Source organism: Ranitomeya imitator, chromosome 4 (genome assembly GCF_032444005.1).
Source record: "Ranitomeya imitator isolate aRanImi1 chromosome 4, aRanImi1.pri, whole genome shotgun sequence".
Taxonomy (NCBI): Eukaryota; Metazoa; Chordata; class Amphibia; order Anura; family Dendrobatidae; genus Ranitomeya; species Ranitomeya imitator.
In genome coordinates, this window is record NC_091285.1 from 429,020,015 (window position 1) to 429,042,948 (window position 22,934).

Sequence of the window (22,934 nt, forward strand, 5' to 3'; positions counted from 1 at the left end):
GATTTCTGGCTCTCACAGACCTGTAACTTCTTCTTTAAGAGTCTCCTCTTTCCTCCACTCATTACCTGTAGTAATGGCACCTGTTTAAACTTGTTATCAGTATATAAAGACACCTGTGCACACCCTCAAACAGTCTGACTCCAAACTCCACTATGGTGAAGACCAAAGAGCTGTCAAAGGACACCAGAAACAAAATTGTAGCCCTGCACCAGGCTGGGAAGACTGAATCTGCAATAGCCAACCAGCTTGGAGTGAAGAAATCAACAGTGGGAGCAATAATTAGAAAATGGAAGACATACAAGACCACTGATAATCTCCCTCGATCTGGGGCTCCACGCAATATCCCACCCCGTGGGGTCAGAATGATCACAAGAACAGTGAGCAAAAATCCCAGAACCACGCGGGGGGACCTAGTGAATGGACTGCAGAGAGCTGGGACCAATGTAACCAGGCCTACCATAAGTAACACACTACGCCACCATTGACTCAGATCCTGCATTGCCAGACGTGTCCCACTGCTTAAGCCAGTACATGTCCGGGCCCGTCTGAAGTTTGCTAGAAAGCATTTGGATGATCCAGAGGAGTTTTGGGAGAATGTCCTATGGTCTGATGAAACCAAACTGGAACTGTTTGGTAGAAACACAACTTATCGTGTTTGGAGGAAAAAGAATACTGAGTTGCATCCATCAAACACCATACCTACTGTAAAGCATGGTGGTGGAAACATCATGCTTTGGGGCTGTTTCTCTGCAAAGGGGCCAGGACGACTGATCCGGGTAAATGAAAGAATGAATGGGGCCATGTATCGTGAGATTTTGAGTGCAAACCTCCTTCCATCAGCAAGGGCATTGAAGATGAAACGTGGCTGGGTCTTTCAACATGACAATGATCCAAAGCACACCACCAGGGCAACGAAGGAGTGGCTTCGTAAGAAGCATTTCAAGGTCCTGGAGTGGCCTAGCCAGTATCCAGATCTCAACCCTATAGAAAACCTTTGGAGGGAGTTGAAAGTCCGTGTTGCCAAGCGAAAAGCCAAAAACATCACTGCTCTAGAGGAGATCTGCATGGAGGAATGGGCCAACATACCAACAACAGTGTGTGGCAACCTTGTGAAGACTTACAGAAAACGTTTGACCTCTGTCATTGCCAACAAAGGATATATTACAAAGTATTGAGATGAAATTTTGTTTCTGACCAAATACTTATTTTCCACCATAACATGCAAATAAAATGTTAAAAAAACAGACAATGTGATTTTCTGGATTTTTTTTTCTCAGTTTGTCTCCCATAGTTGAGGTCTACCTATGATGTAAATTACAGACGCCTCTCATCTTTTTAAGTGGTGGAACTTGCACTATTGCTGACTGACTAAATACTTTTTTGCCCCACTATATATATATATATATATATATATACTAGATGGCAGCCCGATTCTAAAGAATCGGGAGTCTAGAATCCATATATACTTTATTTATTCAAATGTAAGAATAATACAATTAATAAATAATAGTAAGAAAGAACAAAAATAATAGGCAGTATATGGAGAAAACACCAAACAAAAGTTCAAAATTGGTGTGAAAATGTCACTGAACCACTTCACAACTAAATATATATAGTTTTGGTAAATGGTATTATCATTTTTTTGACGAAATTCGGCAGGAGCTTGAAGAGCAACGTCACTGGGCCCGCCTCCACGCAGTAGAAACTTGCTGTGAGGTAAAAATTCAAAAATCACACCAAAATGGCGGGCGGAGTGTGTCACAGTACGGCACGTTTCTAATTGGTCGCTCGCAGCAGGCGGCAACCAATCAGACACTGGACACTGTTGACGTCACTTATCTCCGGACATTAGCTCCGGACATTATCTCCGCACATTAGCTCCGGACATTAGCTCCGGACATTAGCTCCGGACAAAGCCACGGAAGTTGGCACAAATTGCAGGAAGTAGTATTCTAGGCAATTATATATTAGATATATATATATATATATATATATATATATAGATATATATATATCTATATATATATATATATATATATATATACATACACACACACAGTACAGACCAAAAGTTTGGACACACCTTCTCATTTAAAGGGAACCTGTCACCCGGAAAATCGCGGTTGAGGTAAGCCCACCGGCATCAGGGGCTTATCTACAGCATTCTGTAATGCTGTAGAAAAGCCCCTGATGTTTCCTGAAATAGGAGAAAAAGACGTTAGATTATACTCACCCAGGGGCGGTCCCGCTGCTGGTCAGGTCGGATGGGCGTCTCCGGTCCGCTGCGGCGCCTCCCATCTTCATTACAAGACGTCCTCTTCTGATCTTCAGCCACGGCTCCGGCGCAGGCGTACTTTGCTCTGCCCTGTTGAGGGCAGACAAAGTACTGCAGTGCGCAGGCGCCAGAAAGGTCAGAGGCCCGGCGCCGTGGCTGAAGATCAGAAGAGGACGTCTTGTAATGAAGATGGGAGGCGCCGCAGCGGACCGGAGACACCCATCCGACCTGACCAGCAGCGGGACCGCCCCTGGGTGAGTATAATCTAACGTCTTTTTCTCCTCTTTCAGGTAACATCGGGGGCTTATCTACAGCATTACAGAATGCTGTAGATAAGCCCCTGATGCCGGTGGGCTTACCTCACCCGCGATTTTCGGGGTGACAGGTTCCCTTTAAAGATTTTTCTGTATTTTCAGGACTGCGAAAATTGTACATTGACACTGAAGGCATCAGTACTATGAATTAACACATGTGGAATTATATACTTAATTTCAGTTGTTTCACACTTTTTTGTTATGTCTTATATCCTAGGTTCTTCAAAGTAGCCACCTTTTTGCTTTGATGACTGCTTTGCACACTCTTGGCATTCTCTTGATGAGCTTCAAGAGGTAGTCACCGGGAATGGTTTTCACTTCATAGGTCTGCCCTGTCAAGTTTAATAAGTGGGATTTCTTGCATCATAAATGAGGTTGGGACCATCAGTTGTGTTGAGCAGAAGTCTGGTGGATACACAGCTGATAGTCCTACTGAATAGACTGTTAGCTGCTTTTTTTCTTGCCATAATACAAATTCTAAGTTAAGAAAAATGAGTGTCCATCATTACTTTAAGAAATGAAAGTCAGTCCGAAAAATTGGGCAAACTTTGAAAGTGTCCCCAAGTGCAGTGGCAAAAACCATCAAGCGCTACAAAGAAACTGGCTCACATGAGGACCGCCCCAGGAAAGGAAGACCAAGAGTCACCTCTGCTTCTAAGGATAAGTTTATCCGAGTCACCAGCCTCAGAAATCGCAAGTTAACAGCAGCTCATATTAGACACCAGGTCAATGCCACACAGAGTGCTAGCAGCAGACAAATCTCTACAACAACTGTTAAGAGGAGACTTTGTGCAGCAGGCCTTCATGGTAAAATAGCTGCTAGGAAACCACTGCTAAGGATAGGCAACAAGCAGAAGAGACTTGTTTGGGCTAAAGAACACAAGGAATGGACATTAGGCCAGTGGAAATCTGTGCTTTGGTCTGATGAGTCCAAATTTGAGATCTTTGGTTCCAACCACCGTGTCTTTGTGCGATGCAGAAAAGGTGAACGGATGGATCCGTGTCTTTGTACGACGCAGAAAAGGTGAACGGATGGATTCTACATTCCTGGATCCCACCATGAAGCATGGAGGAGGAGGTGTGATGGTGATGGGGGTGCTTTGCTGGTGACACTATTGGGGATTTATTCAAAATTGAAGGCATACTGAACCAGCATGGCTACCACGGCATCTTGCAGCAGCATGCTATTCCATCCGGTTTGCGTTTAGTTGGACCATCATTTATTTTTCAACAGGACAATGACCCCAAACACACCTCCAGGCTGTGTAAGGGCTATTTGACCAAGAAGGAGAGTGATGGGGTGCAACGCCAGATGACCTGGCCTCCAGTCCCCAGACCTGAACCCAATCGAGATGGTTTGGGGTGAGCTGGACCGCAGAGTGAAGGCAAAAGGGCCAACAAGAGCTAAGCATCTCTGGGAACTCCTTCAAGATTGTTGAAGACCATTCCTGGTGACTACCTCTTGAAGCTCATCAAGAGAATGCCAAGAGTGTGCAAAGCAGACATCGAAGCAAAAGGTGGCTACTTTGAAGAACCTAGAATATAAGACATATTTTCAGTTGTTTCACACTTTTTTTGTTAGGTATATAATTTCACATGTTAATTCATAGTACGGATGCCTTCAATGTGAATGTACAATTTTCATAGCCAAGGAAATACAGAAAAATCTTTAAATGAGGTGTACACTACAGACCAAAAGTTTGGACACTACATACAACAGAACATACAACATATAACATACAAAGCATACAACACTACATACAACATATGACATACAGTACTTACAACAGCACATATGACATACAGCACATACAACATATGACACAGCACAAAAGAGAATGGTAAAACCAAAAACACTCAGTTTGAAAAAATGTTTGCAGTAATCCGCAAGTGCTAGTAAAAGATGTAAATAACAGGGTATTTGGTTGATACGTTTTTTGCAAAAAATGTATACTAAGCTGCTCTACCAATCTTCACGGTATACCCATATCAGAGCAGTCCTAACTAATGTATGCAATCCCTATCTGATGTATTTAAAAACCTGATCATCTGTACATTACCTGTGTGAACAGGGTTCAGAGAGGAAAAATCCATGTGTGCATACAGGGTAGAACAGCTTTTGTGCAGCTAGCCCAAGAGGAGTGGTGGAACTCCCCAGTCTTGTAGACACAAGGGAACAATTATGGAAACAGGAACACATGGGCTACCTGCACAGAGAACAAGTCTGTAAGAACATGTTCACACACCACCAAGAAACCTGAAGACACAAAAGAGAATGGTAAAACCAAAAACACTCAGTTTGAAAAAATGTTTGCAGTAATCCGCAAGTGCTAGTAAAAGATGTAAATAACAGGGTATTTGGTTGATACGTTTTTTGCAAAAAATGTATACTAAGCTGCTCTACCAATCTTCACGGTATACCCATATCAGAGCAGTCCTAACTAATGTATGCAATCCCTATCTGATGTATTTAAAAACCTGATCATCTGTACATTACCTGTGTGAACAGGGTTCAGAGAGGAAAAATCCATGTGTGCATACAGGGTAGAACAGCTTTTGTGCAGCTAGCCCAAGAGGAGTGGTGGAACTCCCCAGTCTTGTAGACACAAGAGAACAATTATGGAAACAGGAACACATGGGCTACCTGCACAGAGAACAAGTCTGTAAGAACATGTTCACACACCACCAAGAAACCTGAAGACACAAAAGAGAATGGTAAAACCAAAAACACTCAGTTTGAAAAAATGTTTGCAGTAATCCGCAAGTGCTAGTAAAAGATGTAAATAACAGGGTATTTGGTTGATACATTTTTTGCAAAAAATGTATACTAAGCTGCTCTACCAATCTTCACGGTATACCCATATCAGAGCAGTCCTAACTAATGTATGCAATCCCTATCTGATGTATTTAAAAACCTGATCATCTGTACATTACCTGTGTGAACAGGGTTCAGAGAGGAAAAATCCATGTGTGCATACAGGGTAGAACAGCTTTTGTGCAGCTAGCCCAAGAGGAGTGGTGGAACTCCCCAGTCTTGTAGACACAAGAGAACAATTATGGAAACAGGAACACATGGGCTACCTGCACAGAGAACAAGTCTGTAAGAACATGTTCACACACCACCAAGAAACCTGAAAACACAAAAGAGAATGGTAAAACCAAAAACACTCAGTTTGAAAAAATGTTTGCAGTAATCCGCAAGTGCTAGTAAAAGATGTAAATAACAGGGTATTTGGTTGATACGTTTTTTGCAAAAAATGTATACTAAGCTGCTCTACCAATCTTCACGGTATACCCATATCAGAGCAGTCCTAACTAATGTATGCAATCCCTATCTGATGTATTTAAAAACCTGATCATCTGTACATTACCTGTGTGAACAGGGTTCAGAGAGGAAAAATCCATGTGTGCATACAGGGTAGAACAGCTTTTGTGCAGCTAGCCCAAGAGGAGTGGTGGAACTCCCCAGTCTTGTAGACACAAGAGAACAATTATGGAAACAGGAACACATGGGCTACCTGCACAGAGAACAAGTCTGTAAGAACATGTTCACACACCACCAAGAAACCTGAAGACACAAAAGAGAATGGTAAAACCAAAAACACTCAGTTTGAAAAAATGTTTGCAGTAATCCGCAAGTGCTAGTAAAAGATGTAAATAACAGGGTATTTGGTTGATACGTTTTTTGCAAAAAATGTATACTAAGCTGCTCTACCAATCTTCACGGTATACCCATATCAGAGCAGTCCTAACTAATGTATGCAATCCCTATCTGATGTATTTAAAAACCTGATCATCTGTACATTACCTGTGTGAACAGGGTTCAGAGAGGAAAAATCCATGTGTGCATACAGGGTAGAACAGCTTTTGTGCAGCTAGCCCAAGAGCCCATGTGTGAACATGTTCTTACAGACTTGTTCTCTGTGCAGGTAGCCCATGTGTTCCTGTTTCCATAATTGTTCTCTTGTGTCTACAAGACTGGGGAGTTCCACCACTCCTCTTGGGCTAGCTGCACAAAAGCTGTTCTACCCTGTATGCACACATGGATTTTTCCTCTCTGAACCCTGTTCACACAGGTAATGTACAGATGATCAGGTTTTTAAATACATCAGATAGGGATTGCATACATTAGTTAGGACTGCTCTGATATGGGTATACCGTGAAGATTGGTAGAGCACCTTAGTATACATTTTTTGCAAAAAACGTATCAACCAAATACCCTGTTATTTACATCTTTTACTAGCACTTGCGGATTACTGCAAACATTTTTTCAAACTGAGTGTTTTTGGTTTTACCATTCTCTTTTGTGTCTTCAGGTTTCTTGGTGGTGTGTGAACATGTTCTTACAGACTTGTTCTCTGTGCAGGTAGCCCATGTGTTCCTGTTTCCATAATTGTTCTCTTGTGTCTACAAGACTGGGGAGTTCCACCACTCCTCTTGGGCTAGCTGCACAAAAGCTGTTCTACCCTGTATGCACACATGGATTTTTCCTCTCTGAACCCTGTTCACACAGGTAATGTACAGATGATCAGGTTTTTAAATACATCAGATAGGGATTGCATACATTAGTTAGGACTGCTCTGATATGGGTATACCGTGAAGATTGGTAGAGCAGCTTAGTATACATTTTTTGCAAAAAACGTATCAACCAAATACCCTGTTATTTACATCTTTTACTAGCACTTGCGGATTACTGCAAACATTTTTTCAAACTGAGTGTTTTTGGTTTTACCATTCTCTTTTGTGTCTTCAGGTTTCTTGGTGGTGTGTGAACATGTTCTTACAGACTTGTTCTCTGTGCAGGTAGCCCATGTGTTCCTGTTTCCATAATTGTTCTCTTGTGTCTACAAGACTGGGGAGTTCCACCACTCCTCTTGGGCTAGCTGCACAAAAGCTGTTCTACCCTGTATGCACACATGGATATTTCCTCTCTGAACCCTGTTCACACAGGTAATGTACAGATGATCAGGTTTTTAAATACATCAGATAGGGATTGCATACATTAGTTAGGACTGCTCTGATATGGGTATACCGTGAAGATTGGTAGAGCAGCTTAGTATACATTTTTTGCAAAAAACGTATCAACCAAATACCCTGTTATTTACATCTTTTACTAGCACTTGCGGATTACTGCAAACATTTTTTCAAACTGAGTGTTTTTGGTTTTACCATTCTCTTTTGTGTCTTCAGGTTTCTTGGTGGTGTGTGAACATGTTCTTACAGACTTGTTCTCTGTGCAGGTAGCCCATGTGTTCCTGTTTCCATAATTGTTCTCTTGTGTCTACAAGACTGGGGAGTTCCACCACTCCTCTTGGGCTAGCTGCACAAAAGCTGTTCTACCCTGTATGCACACATGGATTTTTCCTCTCTGAACCCTGTTCACACAGGTAATGTACAGATGATCAGGTTTTTAAATACATCAGATAGGGATTGCATACATTAGTTAGGACTGCTCTGATATGGGTATACCGTGAAGATTGGTAGAGCAGCTTAGTATACATTTTTTGCAAAAAACGTATCAACCAAATACCCTGTTATTTACATCTTTTACTAGCACTTGCGGATTACTGCAAACATTTTTTCAAACTGAGTGTTTTTGGTTTTACCATTCTCTTTTGTGTCTTCAGGTTTCTTGGTGGTGTGTGAACATGTTCTTACAGACTTGTTCTCTGTGCAGGTAGCCCATGTGTTCCTGTTTCCATAATTGTTCTCTTGTGTCTACAAGACTGGGGAGTTCCACCACTCCTCTTGGGCTAGCTGCACAAAAGCTGTTCTACCCTGTATGCACACATGGATTTTTCCTCTCTGAACCCTGTTCACACAGGTAATGTACAGATGATCAGGTTTTTAAATGCATCAGATAGGGATTGCATACATTAGTTAGGACTGCTCTGATATGGGTATACCGTGAAGATTGGTAGAGCAGCTTAGTATACATTTTTTGCAAAAAACGTATCAACCAAATACCCTGTTATTTACATCTTTTACTAGCACTTGCGGATTACTGCAAACATTTTTTCAAACTGAGTGTTTTTGGTTTTACCATTCTCTTTTGTGTCTTCAGGTTTCTTGGTGGTGTGTGAACATGTTCTTACAGACTTGTTCTCTGTGCAGGTAGCCCATGTGTTCCTGTTTCCATAATTGTTCTCTTGTGTCTACAAGACTGGGGAGTTCCACCACTCCTCTTGGGCTAGCTGCACAAAAGCTGTTCTACCCTGTATGCACACATGGATTTTTCCTCTCTGAACCCTGTTCACACAGGTAATGTACAGATGATCAGGTTTTTAAATACATCAGATAGGGATTGCATACATTAGTTAGGACTGCTCTGATATGGGTATACCGTGAAGATTGGTAGAGCAGCTTAGTATACATTTTTTGCAAAAAACGTATCAACCAAATACCCTGTTATTTACATCTTTTACTAGCACTTGCGGATTACTGCAAACATTTTTTCAAACTGAGTGTTTTTGGTTTTACCATTCTCTTTTGTGTCTTCAGGTTTCTTGGTGGTGTGTGAACATGTTCTTACAGACTTGTTCTCTGTGCAGGTAGCCCATGTGTTCCTGTTTCCATATGACACAGCACATACAACATACAATACATTACATACAGTACATACATATAGACATACAGTACATACAAGAGAGTACATACTCACCATCACTTTGATCCCTGAAGCCATTGCTCACTTGTAAAAAATATTAAAATAATAAACAAACAATATACTCCCTGTGTCAGCAGATATCCAATTAATATGAGTGTCCCACGACGATCTCCAGTGGAGAGCAGCACCATCAGCTGATGCGACCACTCTCCAGGGGCTCCAGGATACAATGACGGAAGGTATCCTTCTGCACTGTATCCCTCCACCTCTGAGAAAGAGTTCCTACTATCACTTGTGGCACTGCTGTGTGGGAAAATTCCCACGCAGCTTTGCCATAATGTTAGACCCTGAATTCAGGTAACCTCTTAAGTGATGCACTGCAGGAGCCATTGTTTCCTGTCAGTGTGTCACTGGAGGCCCTATAGAGCAGTGTCATCACCTGATGTCACTGTTCTATAGGGGAGATCGTCTTGGGACACTCGTTATATGGACTAAGGCAGAAAGGTAGTATACAGTTGGTTTATTATTTTTTAATTTTTTGCAGGCGATCGGGAATGGTAAGTATGGTGAAATTAAGAATATTAAAATACTTTTTTTCTGGCTTTTTTTTTTTTTTAATTTAACTCTTTCACTACTATAGGGTTAGTAATGGTTAGGCGTTTTATTGATGCCTCTCCATTATTAATCGGGCTTAATGTCACCTTACAGTAGCAAGGTGACATTAATGCCTTATTACCCCATATCCCACCGCTACAGGGGAGTGGCAAGAGAGGGGCTAAGTGCCAGAATTGGCGCATCTTACAGATGCACCATTTTGGGGGCGGCTGAGGGCTGGTATTTGTAGCCGCGGGGGCGTCAAATATCCATGGCCCCGCTCTTGGCTATGAATATCAGCCTTTCTGGCTATAAAATATAGGGGGACCCCACATCATTTTTTTTGGGGGGGTTCCCCTATTTTAATAGCCAGTAAAGGCTACGCAGACAGCTGTGGGCTGATATTCATAGCCTGGGAAGGGGCCATGTGTATTACACCCTTCCCAGGCTACAAATATTGGCCCTGGCCATCAGCTTTCCCCTTCTGGCGCAAAAAATTGCGTGGGAGCCATTTTTTTCCTTTTTTTTTATTTATTTATTTTTTATTAAACATGTTCATTAATCAACATCGGCCTTGCTATTATATATCTACTAGATGGTGGCCCGATTCTAACGCATCGGGTATTCTAGAATATGCATGTCCACGTAGTATATTGCACAGCCCACGTAGTATATTGCCCAGTTACGTAGTATATTGTCCAGTTACGTAGTATATTGCCCAGCTACGTATGTCACAGGTTAAAAAAAAATAAACATATACTCACCTTCCGAGGGAGCCATTGTAGTCATGTCGCCTGTGTGTGGTGCACTCGGCAGCTTCCGGTCCCAGGGTTGGTAGCGCAGGACCTGTGATGAGGTCGCGGTCACATGAACGTGACGTCATGGCAGGTCCTTGTCGCATACCATCCTTGCCACCGGAACCTGCCACTTGCATGGAGCGGTTACGGGAGCGTCGCGAGGAGCGGGTAAGGCGGCGGAAGGTGAGTATATAATTTTTATTTTTTTTCAATATTTTTAACATTAGGTCCTTTTACTATTGACGCTGCATAGGCAGCATCAATAGTAAAAACTTGGTCACATGGGGTTAATAGCGGCGGTAATGGAGTGAGTTATCCGTGGCATAACGCAGTCCGTTACCGCTGGAATTAACCCTGGGTGAGCGGTGACTGCGGGGAGTATGGAGCGGGCGCCGGGCACTGACTGCAGGGGAGTAGGGAGGGACTAATCGGACTGTGGACGTCACTGATTGGTCGCGGCAGCCATGACAGGCAGCTGGCGAGACCAATCAGCGACTTGGATTCCATGACAGACAGAGGCCCCGACCAATCAATATCCGTGACAGAAAGAAGGACAGACAGAAAGACGGAAGTGACCCTTAGACAATTATATAGTAGATGGATATATCTATGGATAAATCTATCTACAGATGATATCTATGGATATAATCTATAGATATAACTATGGCTATATCTATCTATAGATATATTTATAGATAGATATATCTATAGATACATAGATATATATATCCATATATCTATCTGGCTACTTTCACACATCAAGGTTTTGCCGTCAGGCACAATCAAGCGAGTTTTGAAAAAAATGGATCCGTTTTTTTTATTTGCCAGATCCAACTTTTTCTCATAGAGTTGTATTAGCGCAGGATGGCGCCTAATGGCCACACGTTTCATCCGGTTTTTGCCGGATCCGTCAAAAAAAGCTGTTTCCGGCGGACGGAGAAAACATACAGAGGGACGTTTTTTTCTGTCCAGCGAAAAATGTATGAAACTGAGATGTGAAATGATGAATCCGGTTTTTCATGCATTTTCTCCTACGCCTCATTGGGGACACAGACCGTGGGTGTATGCTGCTGCCACTAGAAGGACACTAAGTGATACAAAGAAAGTTATCTCCTCCCCTGCAGTATACACCCTCCTGCTGGCTCTCAGCTAACCAGTTCTTGCTTAGTGTCTGTAGGAGGCACTTGGGTCTGGTTCAGACCCCAACGTTTTTATTTTATTTTTTACTTTTCTGTAAATTTTTATTTTTTAATTAATGGAGTGAAGTGGGCGACGGATCCTTTCAAGGTTCCGATCTCCCCCGAATCAGCAACAGGCGAGAATGCGGAGAGTTCCTCCCCGTACCCTCTCCTGCGACGTGGGAAGCCATGCCTGAGCTCACTTCAGGGGCGACGGTTCCTTCGATTATGCATTTTTCCGTTCTCTCTCTCGCTCTCAAAAAACTGATCAGTTGCATCAGTTTTTTTCCATCATACATGACGGCACCACGAGAGAGGGGATCTGCCCTTCAAGGACAGGAAATTTTCAAGATAAAAGGGGCGGCTCCTCTCCACATCAGTTGGTTTCCTGTCCTTGATCGGGAACCCTCAAGATGGAAGATATTGAAGATAGAAGATGATGCCTGGGACAGATGGGTTTGGGCAGGCACTGGTCTGCTGCATCCGTCACCAGATACCGGTAGTCGCCTCGGGGGCCATGTATTCCATGCCCCCCTGAGCGAAGCATGGCGACAGCCCATGAGGCGAACACCCGGGTGAAGATAGGGCCTCAGAGGCCACGGCGGTGTAACCTCCCTGTGACCATAAAACCTGCTGCTCCCTTGGGATCCACAGAGGTCACAGTTATGGTGCCCTCCCTGTTGATCTATGGTGGCCATGCAGCCTGTGAGCACATCGGTGCCCAGGCTAGGTAAGGTTTCTCGGAAGGTATTGAACCCCCCCTGTTGAGCGCTGAAAGGGGGTTTTCCTCTCCCCTCTCCCTCTCCCTCTCCCCCCTCCTCACTGTATGGAGTATCTGTAAGCAGATGAGCGCAGGGAGGAGAGCGGTGTATGGGACAAGTGAAAGCGGGGTGACTGCAACTTCAGTCCGGTGACCAGGAGCCAAAGACACGGTGAAGTTTCTTTTCTGCATGGCTGGAAGCAGGAAGTGCGCACACGCAGGGGCTTCATCCGGGATTCGGCAGCACTCAGAACCTTAGTTGCGGGCAAAGGGGCAGGGGGACCAAGAATGCCAGCGTGCACCGGAAGTAGTGGCCGGGTGCGCGCATAGAAGCAAGGAGGATGCGCAGATGCTGGCGCTGGGAGCAGGATCAACCAGGTGAAATAGTTGATTAAGTAGCACGCCCCGGACGTAACTACCGGCGGCGCGCATAGAATAAAGGTACCGTCACACTAGACGATATCGCTAGCGATCCGTGACGTTGCAGCGTCCTCGCTAGCGATATCGTCCAGTGTGACAGGCAGCAGCGATCAGGCCCCTGCTGTGCTGTCGCTGGTCGGGGAAGAAAGTCCAGAACTTTATTTCGTCGCTGGACTCCCCGTAGACATCGCTGAATCGGCGTGTGTGACACCAATTCAGCGATGTCTTCACTGGTAACCAGGGTAAACATCGGGTAACTAAGCGCAGGGCCGCGCTTAGTAACCCGATGTTTACCCTGGTTACCATCCTAAAAGTAAAAAAAAACAAACACTACATACTTACCTACAGCCATCTGTCCTCCAGCGCTGTGCTCTGCTCTCCTCCTGTACTGGCTGTGAGCGTCGGTCAGCCGGAAAGCAGAGCGGTGACGTCACCGCTCTGCTTTCCGGCCGCTGTGCTTACACAGACAGTACAGGAGGAGTGCAGAGCACAGCGCTGGAGGACAGACGGCTGTAGGTAAGTATGTAGTGTTTGTTTTTTTTTACTTTTAGGATGGTAACCAGGGTAAACATCGGGTTACTAAGCGCGGCCCTGCGCTTAGTTACCCGATGTTTACCCTGGTTACCGGCATCGTTGGTCGCTGGAGAGCGGTCTGTGTGACAGCTCTCCAGCGACCAAACAGCGACGCTGCAGCGATCCGGATCGTTGTCGGTATCGCTGCAGCGTCGCTTAGTGTGACGGTACCTTAAGACGCAAATGGATTAAATTACCAGCTGAGGCTGGGTGGCGGCAGAGGCAGGATCAGCCAGGTGATTGATTGCATCTAGATCTATGAACACAATCAGCCAGGTAATCAATCATGACAGGTGCACACACGCACCTCGCTACTGAAGCGACCAGTGATGGCAGGATCAACCAGGTGATCCATTTAAAAAAAAAAGAGAAGGAAGTGAATCTATTTAAAAGAACCAGAAGTGCTGCCCTGTGTCACTAAACCAGGCCAGGTTGAAGGTGACTACGCTTGTTACGTAGTAGTGTGTAAGATGAAGAGATTTTCACCAGAACATTTAATGCCACAGCAAGAGGTGCAGGAGAGGTGGTCTCGCTCAAATGAGAAGAGCCAGATACACCATGGCAGCAGCAGAAGCTGCTCGGACAGCATACGGACGGATCGCCATACCAAGGAGGGGTCCCTGGTCTCATTGGGAGACACGGAGAAAACCAGTCAACCTCCGGATCTGGTACCTGTGCTTTGAAAGTGTCCATGTGGTGAGTGAACTTCGAGAAAGTCCAGCACGCTAATGTCTGTTCTTTTCTCTTCTTATCTCCGTCTCTCCCCTCTTTTCTTACATACATTTGGGGGGGTGGAGTATAGGAGGTCCCCAAAAAATATAAGGCAAAAGCTAAAAATAAGGAATGTCCCTTGTGTAAAAAGCCTTTAAAGACATCTTGGGGTAAAAGACTGTCAGGAGTGTATCAACAAGACAGTGGCAGAGGAAACACCCTCCTTTACGGAGAACCTAAGATCTCTGATCCAGTCAGAGGTCTCTAGGTCTGTAAAAGCGTTAGACAGCTGACACAGATGCCAGATCTAGGGACAGATCCAGCCCCTCAGTAGCATCCCAAAGGGATTCCTCTGAGTCAGAGAAGGACTCCGATACAGCCCGCTGCTCAGATAGTAGCTCAGAGGAGGAAGATACATTTCCAGCGGAGGCTACGGATAAGCTTATAAAAGCTGTTTGCTCTACTATGGGGCTGGTAGACAAGAAGGCAAAAAAGACAACCCAAGAACTTATGTTCAGTGGTCTTCAAAAGAAAAAACGGAGGTCATTCCCTATTAATGAACAGCTACAAGAACTTATTAAAAGGGAATGACAGAAACCGCAAAAGAAGTCCCACATAATCAACTCCCTTAAAAGGAAATATCCTTTTGAGTAAGATGCATCCTCATCTTGGGATAGAGCGCCAAAAATTGATGTGGCTGTTTCAAAAGTGGCCCGAAAAACCTCCCTGCCATTTGAGGATTTAGGTTCTCTAAAAGAACCTCTCGATAGAAAGACAGATAGTTGCCTAAAGACAGCATGGGAAGCCCCGGCAGGAGCACTAAGGCCAGCTATTGCGGCCACTTGTGTAGCCAGATCCCTAAAAATATGGATGGACAACCTGAATGAACAGGTAGAACAAAGAGTTCCCAGAGAAACTATCCTAGAGGCAATACCAACCACGAGAGCAGCGGCAGTGTTTCTAGCTGAAGCATCAGCAGACTCGGCTAGACTGGCAGCAAAGTCAGCAGCCTTAGCCAACACAGGACGCCGTGCGGTATGGCTTAAATCAGTGATCCCCAACTCCAGGCCTCGAGGGCCACCAACAGTGCAGGTTTTCAGGATTTCCTTAGTATTGCACAGGGGTTGGAATCATCACCTGTGCAGATGATCACATTACCACCGATGCAATACTAAAGAAATCCTGAAAACCTGCACTGTTGGCGGCCCTCGAGGCCTGGAGTTGGGGACCCCTGGCTTAAATGCTGGCCAAGAGATACACAGGCAAAGATGAAACTTTGGTCTTTGCCATGTGAGGGGGAACTTCCTGTTTGGACCGGCATTAGACAAGGTGTTGGAAAAAGCCGGTGACAAAAAGAAAAATTTTCCAAAGCAGCCATTTCAGCCCTTTCGGTGCTCCTTTCAGAGAGGCCGAAGATTCTGAAGACAGCAGTTTAGAGACCAAGACAGGAGCAACTTGGACAAGCGATCCAGGGGAGGAAAAGGTTTCTATTTTGGCAAGTCCCCCAGGGACACCAAGAAACCCTCCCAGTGATGGTCCTTCTCAGGTGGGAGGGAGGCTCTCTCACTTCCTTCCAGCCTGGGAGAGGATCTCCTCCAGCGTATGGATCCGACAGATTATAGGATCAGGCCTAAAATTAAAATTCCACCACTGGCCTCCAAGAAGATACATGCAGACCCCGGTACAGTCCTCCCAAGAGAAACAAGACAGTCTGGAAGGAGAAATATCACTCCTAGACAAAAACGTCTTGGAAGAAGTTCCAATAGAGGAAAAGATGAAAGGGTTTTACTCCCCCCTTTTTCTCATTTAAAAAACGGACTATTCTTGGAGGACAATAATAAATTTAAAAGGCCTCAACAAATATCTAATAATTCCATCTTTCAAAATGGAAACAATAGAATCAGCGGTGAAACTTCTATATCCTCAGTGTTACATGTCAGTCCTAGACCTAAAGGACGCTTATTATCACGTCCCAATCAGACAACAAGATCGTCAGTTTCTCAGAGTGGCAGTTCAGATGGGATCCCAGTTGCGTCACTTTCAGTACAGGGCTCTGCCCTTTGGCATAGCAACAGCCCCACGGGTATTTACAAAACTGATTGCAGAGGTCACAGCACATTTCAGAGAAAAAGACACTCTGATAATACCCTACCTAGACGACTTCCTGATAGTGGGGAAAAACTTTTCTCACTGTCAGGAGCAGGTCAGAATAGTGATGGACACTCTACAGACACTAGGATGACAACTGAACCTCAAAAAATCCAAACTAGAGCCAGCAATGGTCCAGAATTTCCTAGGGATAACAGTAGACTCCGTGGCGCAGGAGTGTCGCCTCCCAGAGGAAAGAGGAAAAAAATCAAACAAATGATTGACGACATTAAAAAAAACAGAGATGACTTTAAGAAGAGCCATGTCGGTGTTAGGGTCCCTAACCTCCTGTATACCGGCAGTAAAATGGGCCCAGTTCCATGCAAGAGAACTGCAATGGTGTGTGCTGCAGAACGATCTGGAACTTCAGGGGCAGCTAGAGCAGAAGCTCATTCTCCCGCTCTCTGTACTCCAATCACTCAGATGGTGGTTACAGATAGAGTCATCTCCGAGAGGAGTTCCCTGGACATACACAGCCTCCAAAGTAATCACAACAGATGCCAGTCCATGGGGATGGGGAGCTCACTCAGACACAGTATGGGTCCAAGACCCCTGGGCTCAAGAGGAAAGAAATCTATCCTCAAACGAGTGGGAACTCCTAGCAATCGAAAAAGCGCTAAGGAGGTTACTTCCACACTTGACAGGGCATCATGTGAGAGTCCTATCGGACAACTGAACAGTGGTCACATACGTGAACCACCAGGGGGTACCCGTTCTCGGTCACTGATGCACATAACCAAAAGACTCATAACTCTAGCCGAAAGGCATTTCCTTTCATTATCGGCCCTGCATATTCGGTGTGGTGTGGACAATATAAAGGCAGACTTTTTAAGCAGGAACCGCTTAAGGCAAGAGGAATAATCCCTAAAAAAGTCAATTTTTCAATGGATAGTATACATGTGGGGAAGACCCAGTATAGACCTCTTTGCCTCAAAAGCCAACAAAAAAGTTAAAAAGTTCTGCTCCCTGAACCCAGCAGACAGGCCGTTGGCAGTAGACGCCTTCAGCATAGAATGGACGTTAGGACTCTTGTATGCCTTCCCACCAATATGTCTAATTCCAGCAGTTCTGAAGCAGATCAGGGAGTACAAGGCCAGAGTGATTGTAATAGCTCCCTTCTGGCTGAAAAGACCATGGTTTTACTGGCTGAGAGTGATGTCAGTGATGGACTCGTGGGTACTCCCGGAAGACCAGGACCTTCTTACACAGGGTCCCCTCAACCACCCGCAGAATTCCTGGCTACATTTGACAGCCTGGCATTTGAACGGTCGTTGTTAGAGAAAGAAGGGTTCTCGGCTGGTTTAATATCCACCTTGCTTAGTAGCAGAAAACCAGTAACGACCAAGATCTATGGGAGAATATGGAAGAAATTCCTGTCCAGCTCAGAGCCATTATGGGAAGGGGAGGTCCCGATAGTGACCATACTGGAGTTCCTGCAAAAGGGCTTAGATCTGGGATTAGCTGTTAGTACCCTCAAAGTACACATTTCAGCTTTAGGAGCCTTATTCAACTGTGACCTGGCAAGCAATAGGTGGGTGGTGAGGTTTATCCGAGCCTGTAGTAGAGCTTAAGGTACCGTCACACTAGACGATATCGCTAGCGATCCGTGACGTTGCAGCGTCCTCGCTAGCGATATCGTCCAGTGTGACAGGCAGCAGCGATCAGGCCCCTGCTGTGCTGTCGCTGGTCGGGGAAGAAAGTCCAGAACTTTATTTCGTCGCTGGACTCCCCGCAGACATCGCTGAATCGGTGTGTGTGACACCGATTCAGCGATGTCTTCACTGGTAACCAGGGTAAACATCGGGTAACTAAGCGCAGGGCCGCGCTTAGTAACCCGATGTTTACCCTGGTTACCATCGTAAAAAAACAAACAGTACATACTTACATTCAGCTGTCTGTCCCTTGCCGTCTATTTCCTGCACTGACTGCTGGCCGCAAAGTGAAAGTGAAAGCACAGCACAGCGGTGAGTCACACAGCGGTGACTCACCGCTGTGGCTGTGCTCTGCTTTCACTTTGCGGTCAGCAGTCAGTGCAGCAAACAGACGGCAAGGGACAGACAGCTGAATGTAAGTATGTACTGTTTGTTTTTTTACGATGGTAACCAGGGTAAACATCGGGTTACTAAGCGCGGCCCTGCACTTAGTTACCTGATGTTTACCCTGGTTACCGGGGACCTCGGGATCGTTGGTCGCTGGAGAGCGGTCTGTGTGACAGCTCTCCAGCGACCAAACAGCGACGCTGCAGCGATCCGGATCGTTGTCGGTATCGCTGCAGCGTCGCTAAGTGTGACGGTACCTTTACTCTATTCCATCCCCTACTCCTCCACCATGGGATCTAAATTTAGTGTTGACAGCTTTGACAGGAAGCCCATTTGAGCCGTTAAATACAACATCAGATAAAGTACTAACATTAAAGACAGCTTTGTTAGTGGTTCTTACATCGGCCCGTAGGGTTGGGGATTTACATGCGTTGTCAGCTGACCCCCCTTACACACAAATTATGGACGATAAAGTTATATTAAAATTAGATCCGGCATATCTCCCCAAAGTGGTATCGAGATTTCATAGGGCTCAGGATATAACCCTACCCTCTTTCTATCCCAATCCTAGTAACAAGAAAGAGGAAAGACTCAATTGCCTAGATGTCAGGAGATGTATCCTACAGTATTTAGAGATGACAAAATCCTGGAGGATAAAAAAGATCAAGGGGATCAAATTCAAAAGATCAATGAGCTTATTGTCCTCAGGAAAACAATATACTAGTATAAAAGATCAATCCGAGGACATCAAGAGAGTCAATTATTCCGAAGAAATTATTTGTTTGTTTATTGAAGACCAGACATACAGTCAAAAAAAGCCAACGTTTCGGCCACAATTGGCCTTTATCAAGGCAAAGATCTATAAAGGTATACAGTGGGGCAAAAAAGTATTTAGTCAGTCACCAATAGTGCAAGTTCCACCACTTAAAAAGATGAGAGGCGTCTGTAATTTACATCATAGGTAGACCTCAACTATGGGAGACAAACTGAGAAAAAAAAATCCAGAAAATCATATTGTCTGTTTTTTTAACAATTTATTTGCATATTATGGTGGAAAATAAGTATTTGGTCAGAAACAAAATTTCATCTCAATACTTTGTAATATATCCTTTGTTGGCAATGACAGAGGTCAAACGTTTTCTGTAAGTCTTCACAAGGTTGCCACACACTGTTGTTGGTATGTTGGCCCATTCCTCCATGCAGATCTCCTCTAGAGCAGTGATGTTTTTGGGTTTTCGCTTGGCAACACGGACTTTCAACTCCCTCCAAAGGTTTTCTATAGGGTTGAGATCTGGAGACTGGCTAGGCCACTCCAGGACCTTGAAATGCTTCTTACAAAGCCACTCCTTCGTTGCCCTGGCGGTGTGCTTTGGATCATTGTCATGTTGAAAGACCCAGCCACGTTTCATCTTCAATGCCCTTGCTGATGGAAGGAGGTTTGCACTCAAAATCTCACGATACATGGCCCCATTCATTCTTTCATGTACCCGGATCAGTCGTCCTGGCCCCTTTGCAGAGAAACAGCCCCAAAGCATGATGTTTCCACCACCATGCTTTACAGTAGGTATGGTGTTTGATGGATGCAACTCAGTATTCATTTTCCTCCAAACACAACAAGTTGTGTTTCTACCAAACAGTTCCAGTTTGGTTTGATCAGACCATAGGACATTCTCCCAAAACTCCTCTGGATCATCCAAATGCTCTCTAGCAAACTTCAGACGGGTCCGGACATGTACTGGCTTAAGCAGTGGGACACGTCTGGCACTGCAGGATCTGAGTCCATGGTGGCGTAGTGTGTTACTTATGGTAGGCCTTGTTACATTGGTCCCAGCTCTCTGCAGTTCATTCACTAGGTCCCCCCGCGTGGTTCTGGGATTTTTGCTCACCGTTCTTGTGATCATTCTGACCCCACGGGGTGGGATTTTGCGTGGAGCCCCAGATCGAGGGAGATTATCAGTGGTCTTGTATGTCTTCCATTTTCTAATTATTGCTCCCACTGTTGATTTCTTCACTCCAAGCTGGTTGGCTATTGCAGATTCAGTCTTCCCAGCCTGGTGCAGGGCTACAATTTTGTTTCTGGTGTCCTTTGACAGCTCTTTGGTCTTCACCATAGGGGAGTTTGGAGTCAGACTGTTTGAGGGTGTGCACAGGTGTCTTTTTATACTGATAACAAGTTTAAACAGGTGCCATTACTACAGGTAATGAGTTGAGGAAAGAGGAGACTCTTAAAGAAGAAGTTACAGGTCTGTCAGATCCAGAAATCTTGATTGTTTGTTTCTGACCAAATACTTATTTTCCACCATAATATGCAAATAAATTGTTAAAAAAACGGACAATGTGATTTTCTGGATTTTTTTTTCTCAGTTTGTCTCCCATAGTTGAGGTCTACCTATGATGTAAATTACAGACCCCTCTCATCTTTTTAAGTGGTGGAACTTGCACTATTGCTGACTGACTAAATACTTTTTTGCCCCACTGTAATAACAAAAAATAAAATTAATATATACATCAAAATCATAAATCAGATCATCATTAATGTTCTGGTCCAAGACAATCTTACAGCAGAGAGTCCAAATGTATATCATACACTAGGTCCAGACTATGAGCCATTACATAATGTGCAAAAAGCGATACAATCAAAACAATATAGATGGTGACCTCACTAACAGCATTCCATGAGGGGTTGATAAACAACATAACAGTCATATAAAGTCAATTATGCCTCTGGTAAACATGACACTTCCGAGTAGGATCCTATAAAATAAAGTGAGAGAGCACACAATGTTACCTGTATGGTGGTATAGGAAGGGGAACTGAAAAACAATAGAGGTATAAAGGAGTGAGTGACCTGAGTAAAAAGAGCGGCACATGCAAGCTAAAGGCAACCCTGTAAAATGCGGGTATAAACATACCTAATGAATGTGAAGCGCGGGATCCAGGATACAGCCGCCGTGTAAGAGAGGTGTGCGTCATTAGGTATGTTTATCCCCGCATTTTACAGGGTTGCCTTTAGCTTGCATGTGCCGATCTTTTTAGTTAGGTCACTCACTCCTTTATACCTCTACTAGCTATTGAACCCGTTCTACGCCCGGGTGGCGAGCATTTATATTGGTATATGGTCTCCATCCTGGTATGTGCTGCTCCATCCTGCGCCCCCATCCTGTCATGTGCTGCTCCCATCCTGCGCCCCCGTTCTGTCATGTGCTGCTCCCATCCTGCGCCCCCGTTCTGTCATGTGCTGCTCCCATCCTGCGCCTCCATTCTGTCATTTGCTGCTCCCATCCTGTCTTGTGCTGCGGCCATCCTGCGCCCGTTCTGTCATGTGCTGCGGCCATCCTGCGCCCGTTCTGTCATGTGCTGCGGCCATCCTGCGGCCGTTCTGTCATGTGCTGCGGCCATCCTGAGCCCGTTCTGTCATGTGCTGCTGCCATCCTGCGCCCGTTCTGTCATGTGCTGCTGCCATCCTGCGCCCGTTCTGTCATGTGCTGCTGCCATCCTGCGCCCGTTCTGTCATGTGCTGCTGCCATCCTGCGCCCGTTCTGTCATGTGCTGCTGCCATCCTGCGCCCGTTCTGTCATGTGCTGCTCCCATCCTGCGCCCGTTCTGTCATGTGCTGCTGCCATCCTGCGCCCGTTCTGTCATGTGCTGCTGCCATCCTGCGCCCGTTCTGTCATGTGCTGCTGCCATCCTTCGCCCATTCTGTCATGTGCTGCTGCCATCCTTCGCCCGTTCTGTCATGTGCTGCTGCCATCCTGCGCCCGTTCTGTCATGTGCTGCGGCCATCCTGCGCCCGTTCTGTCATGTGCTGCTGCCATCCTGCGCCCGTTCTGTCATGTGCTGCGGCCATCCTGCGCCCGTTCTGACATGTGCTGCTGCCATCCTGCGCCCGTTCTGTCATGTGTTGCGGCCATCCTGCGCCCGTTCTGTCATGTGCTGCTGCCATCCTGCGCCCGTTCTGTCATGTGCTGCGGCCATCCTGCGCCCGTTCTGACATGTGCTGCTGCCATCCTGCGCCCGTTCTGTCATGTGCTGCTGCCATCCTGCGCCCGTTCTGTCATGTGCTGCGGCCATCCTGCGCCCGTTCTGACATGTGCTGCTGCCATCCTGCGCCCGTTCTGTCATGTGCTGCTGCCATCCTGCGCCCGTTCTGTCATGTGCTGCGGCCATCCTGCGCCCGTTCTGTCATGTGCTGCTGCCATCCTGCGCCCGTTCTGTCATGTGCTGCTGCCATCCTGCGCCCGTTCTGTCATGTGCTGCGGCCATCCTGCGCCCGTTCTGTCTTGTGCTGCGGCCATCCTGCGCCCGTTCTGTCATGTGCTGCGGCCATCCTGCGCCCATTCTGTCATGTGCTGCGGCCATCCTGCGCCCGTTCTGTCATGTGCTGCGGCCATCCTGAGCCCGTTCTGTCATGTGCTGCTGCCATCCTGCGCCCGTTCTGTCATGTGCTGCTGCCATCCTGCGCCCGTTCTGTCATGTGCTGTGGCCATCCTGCGCCCGTTCTGTCTTGTGCTGCGGCCA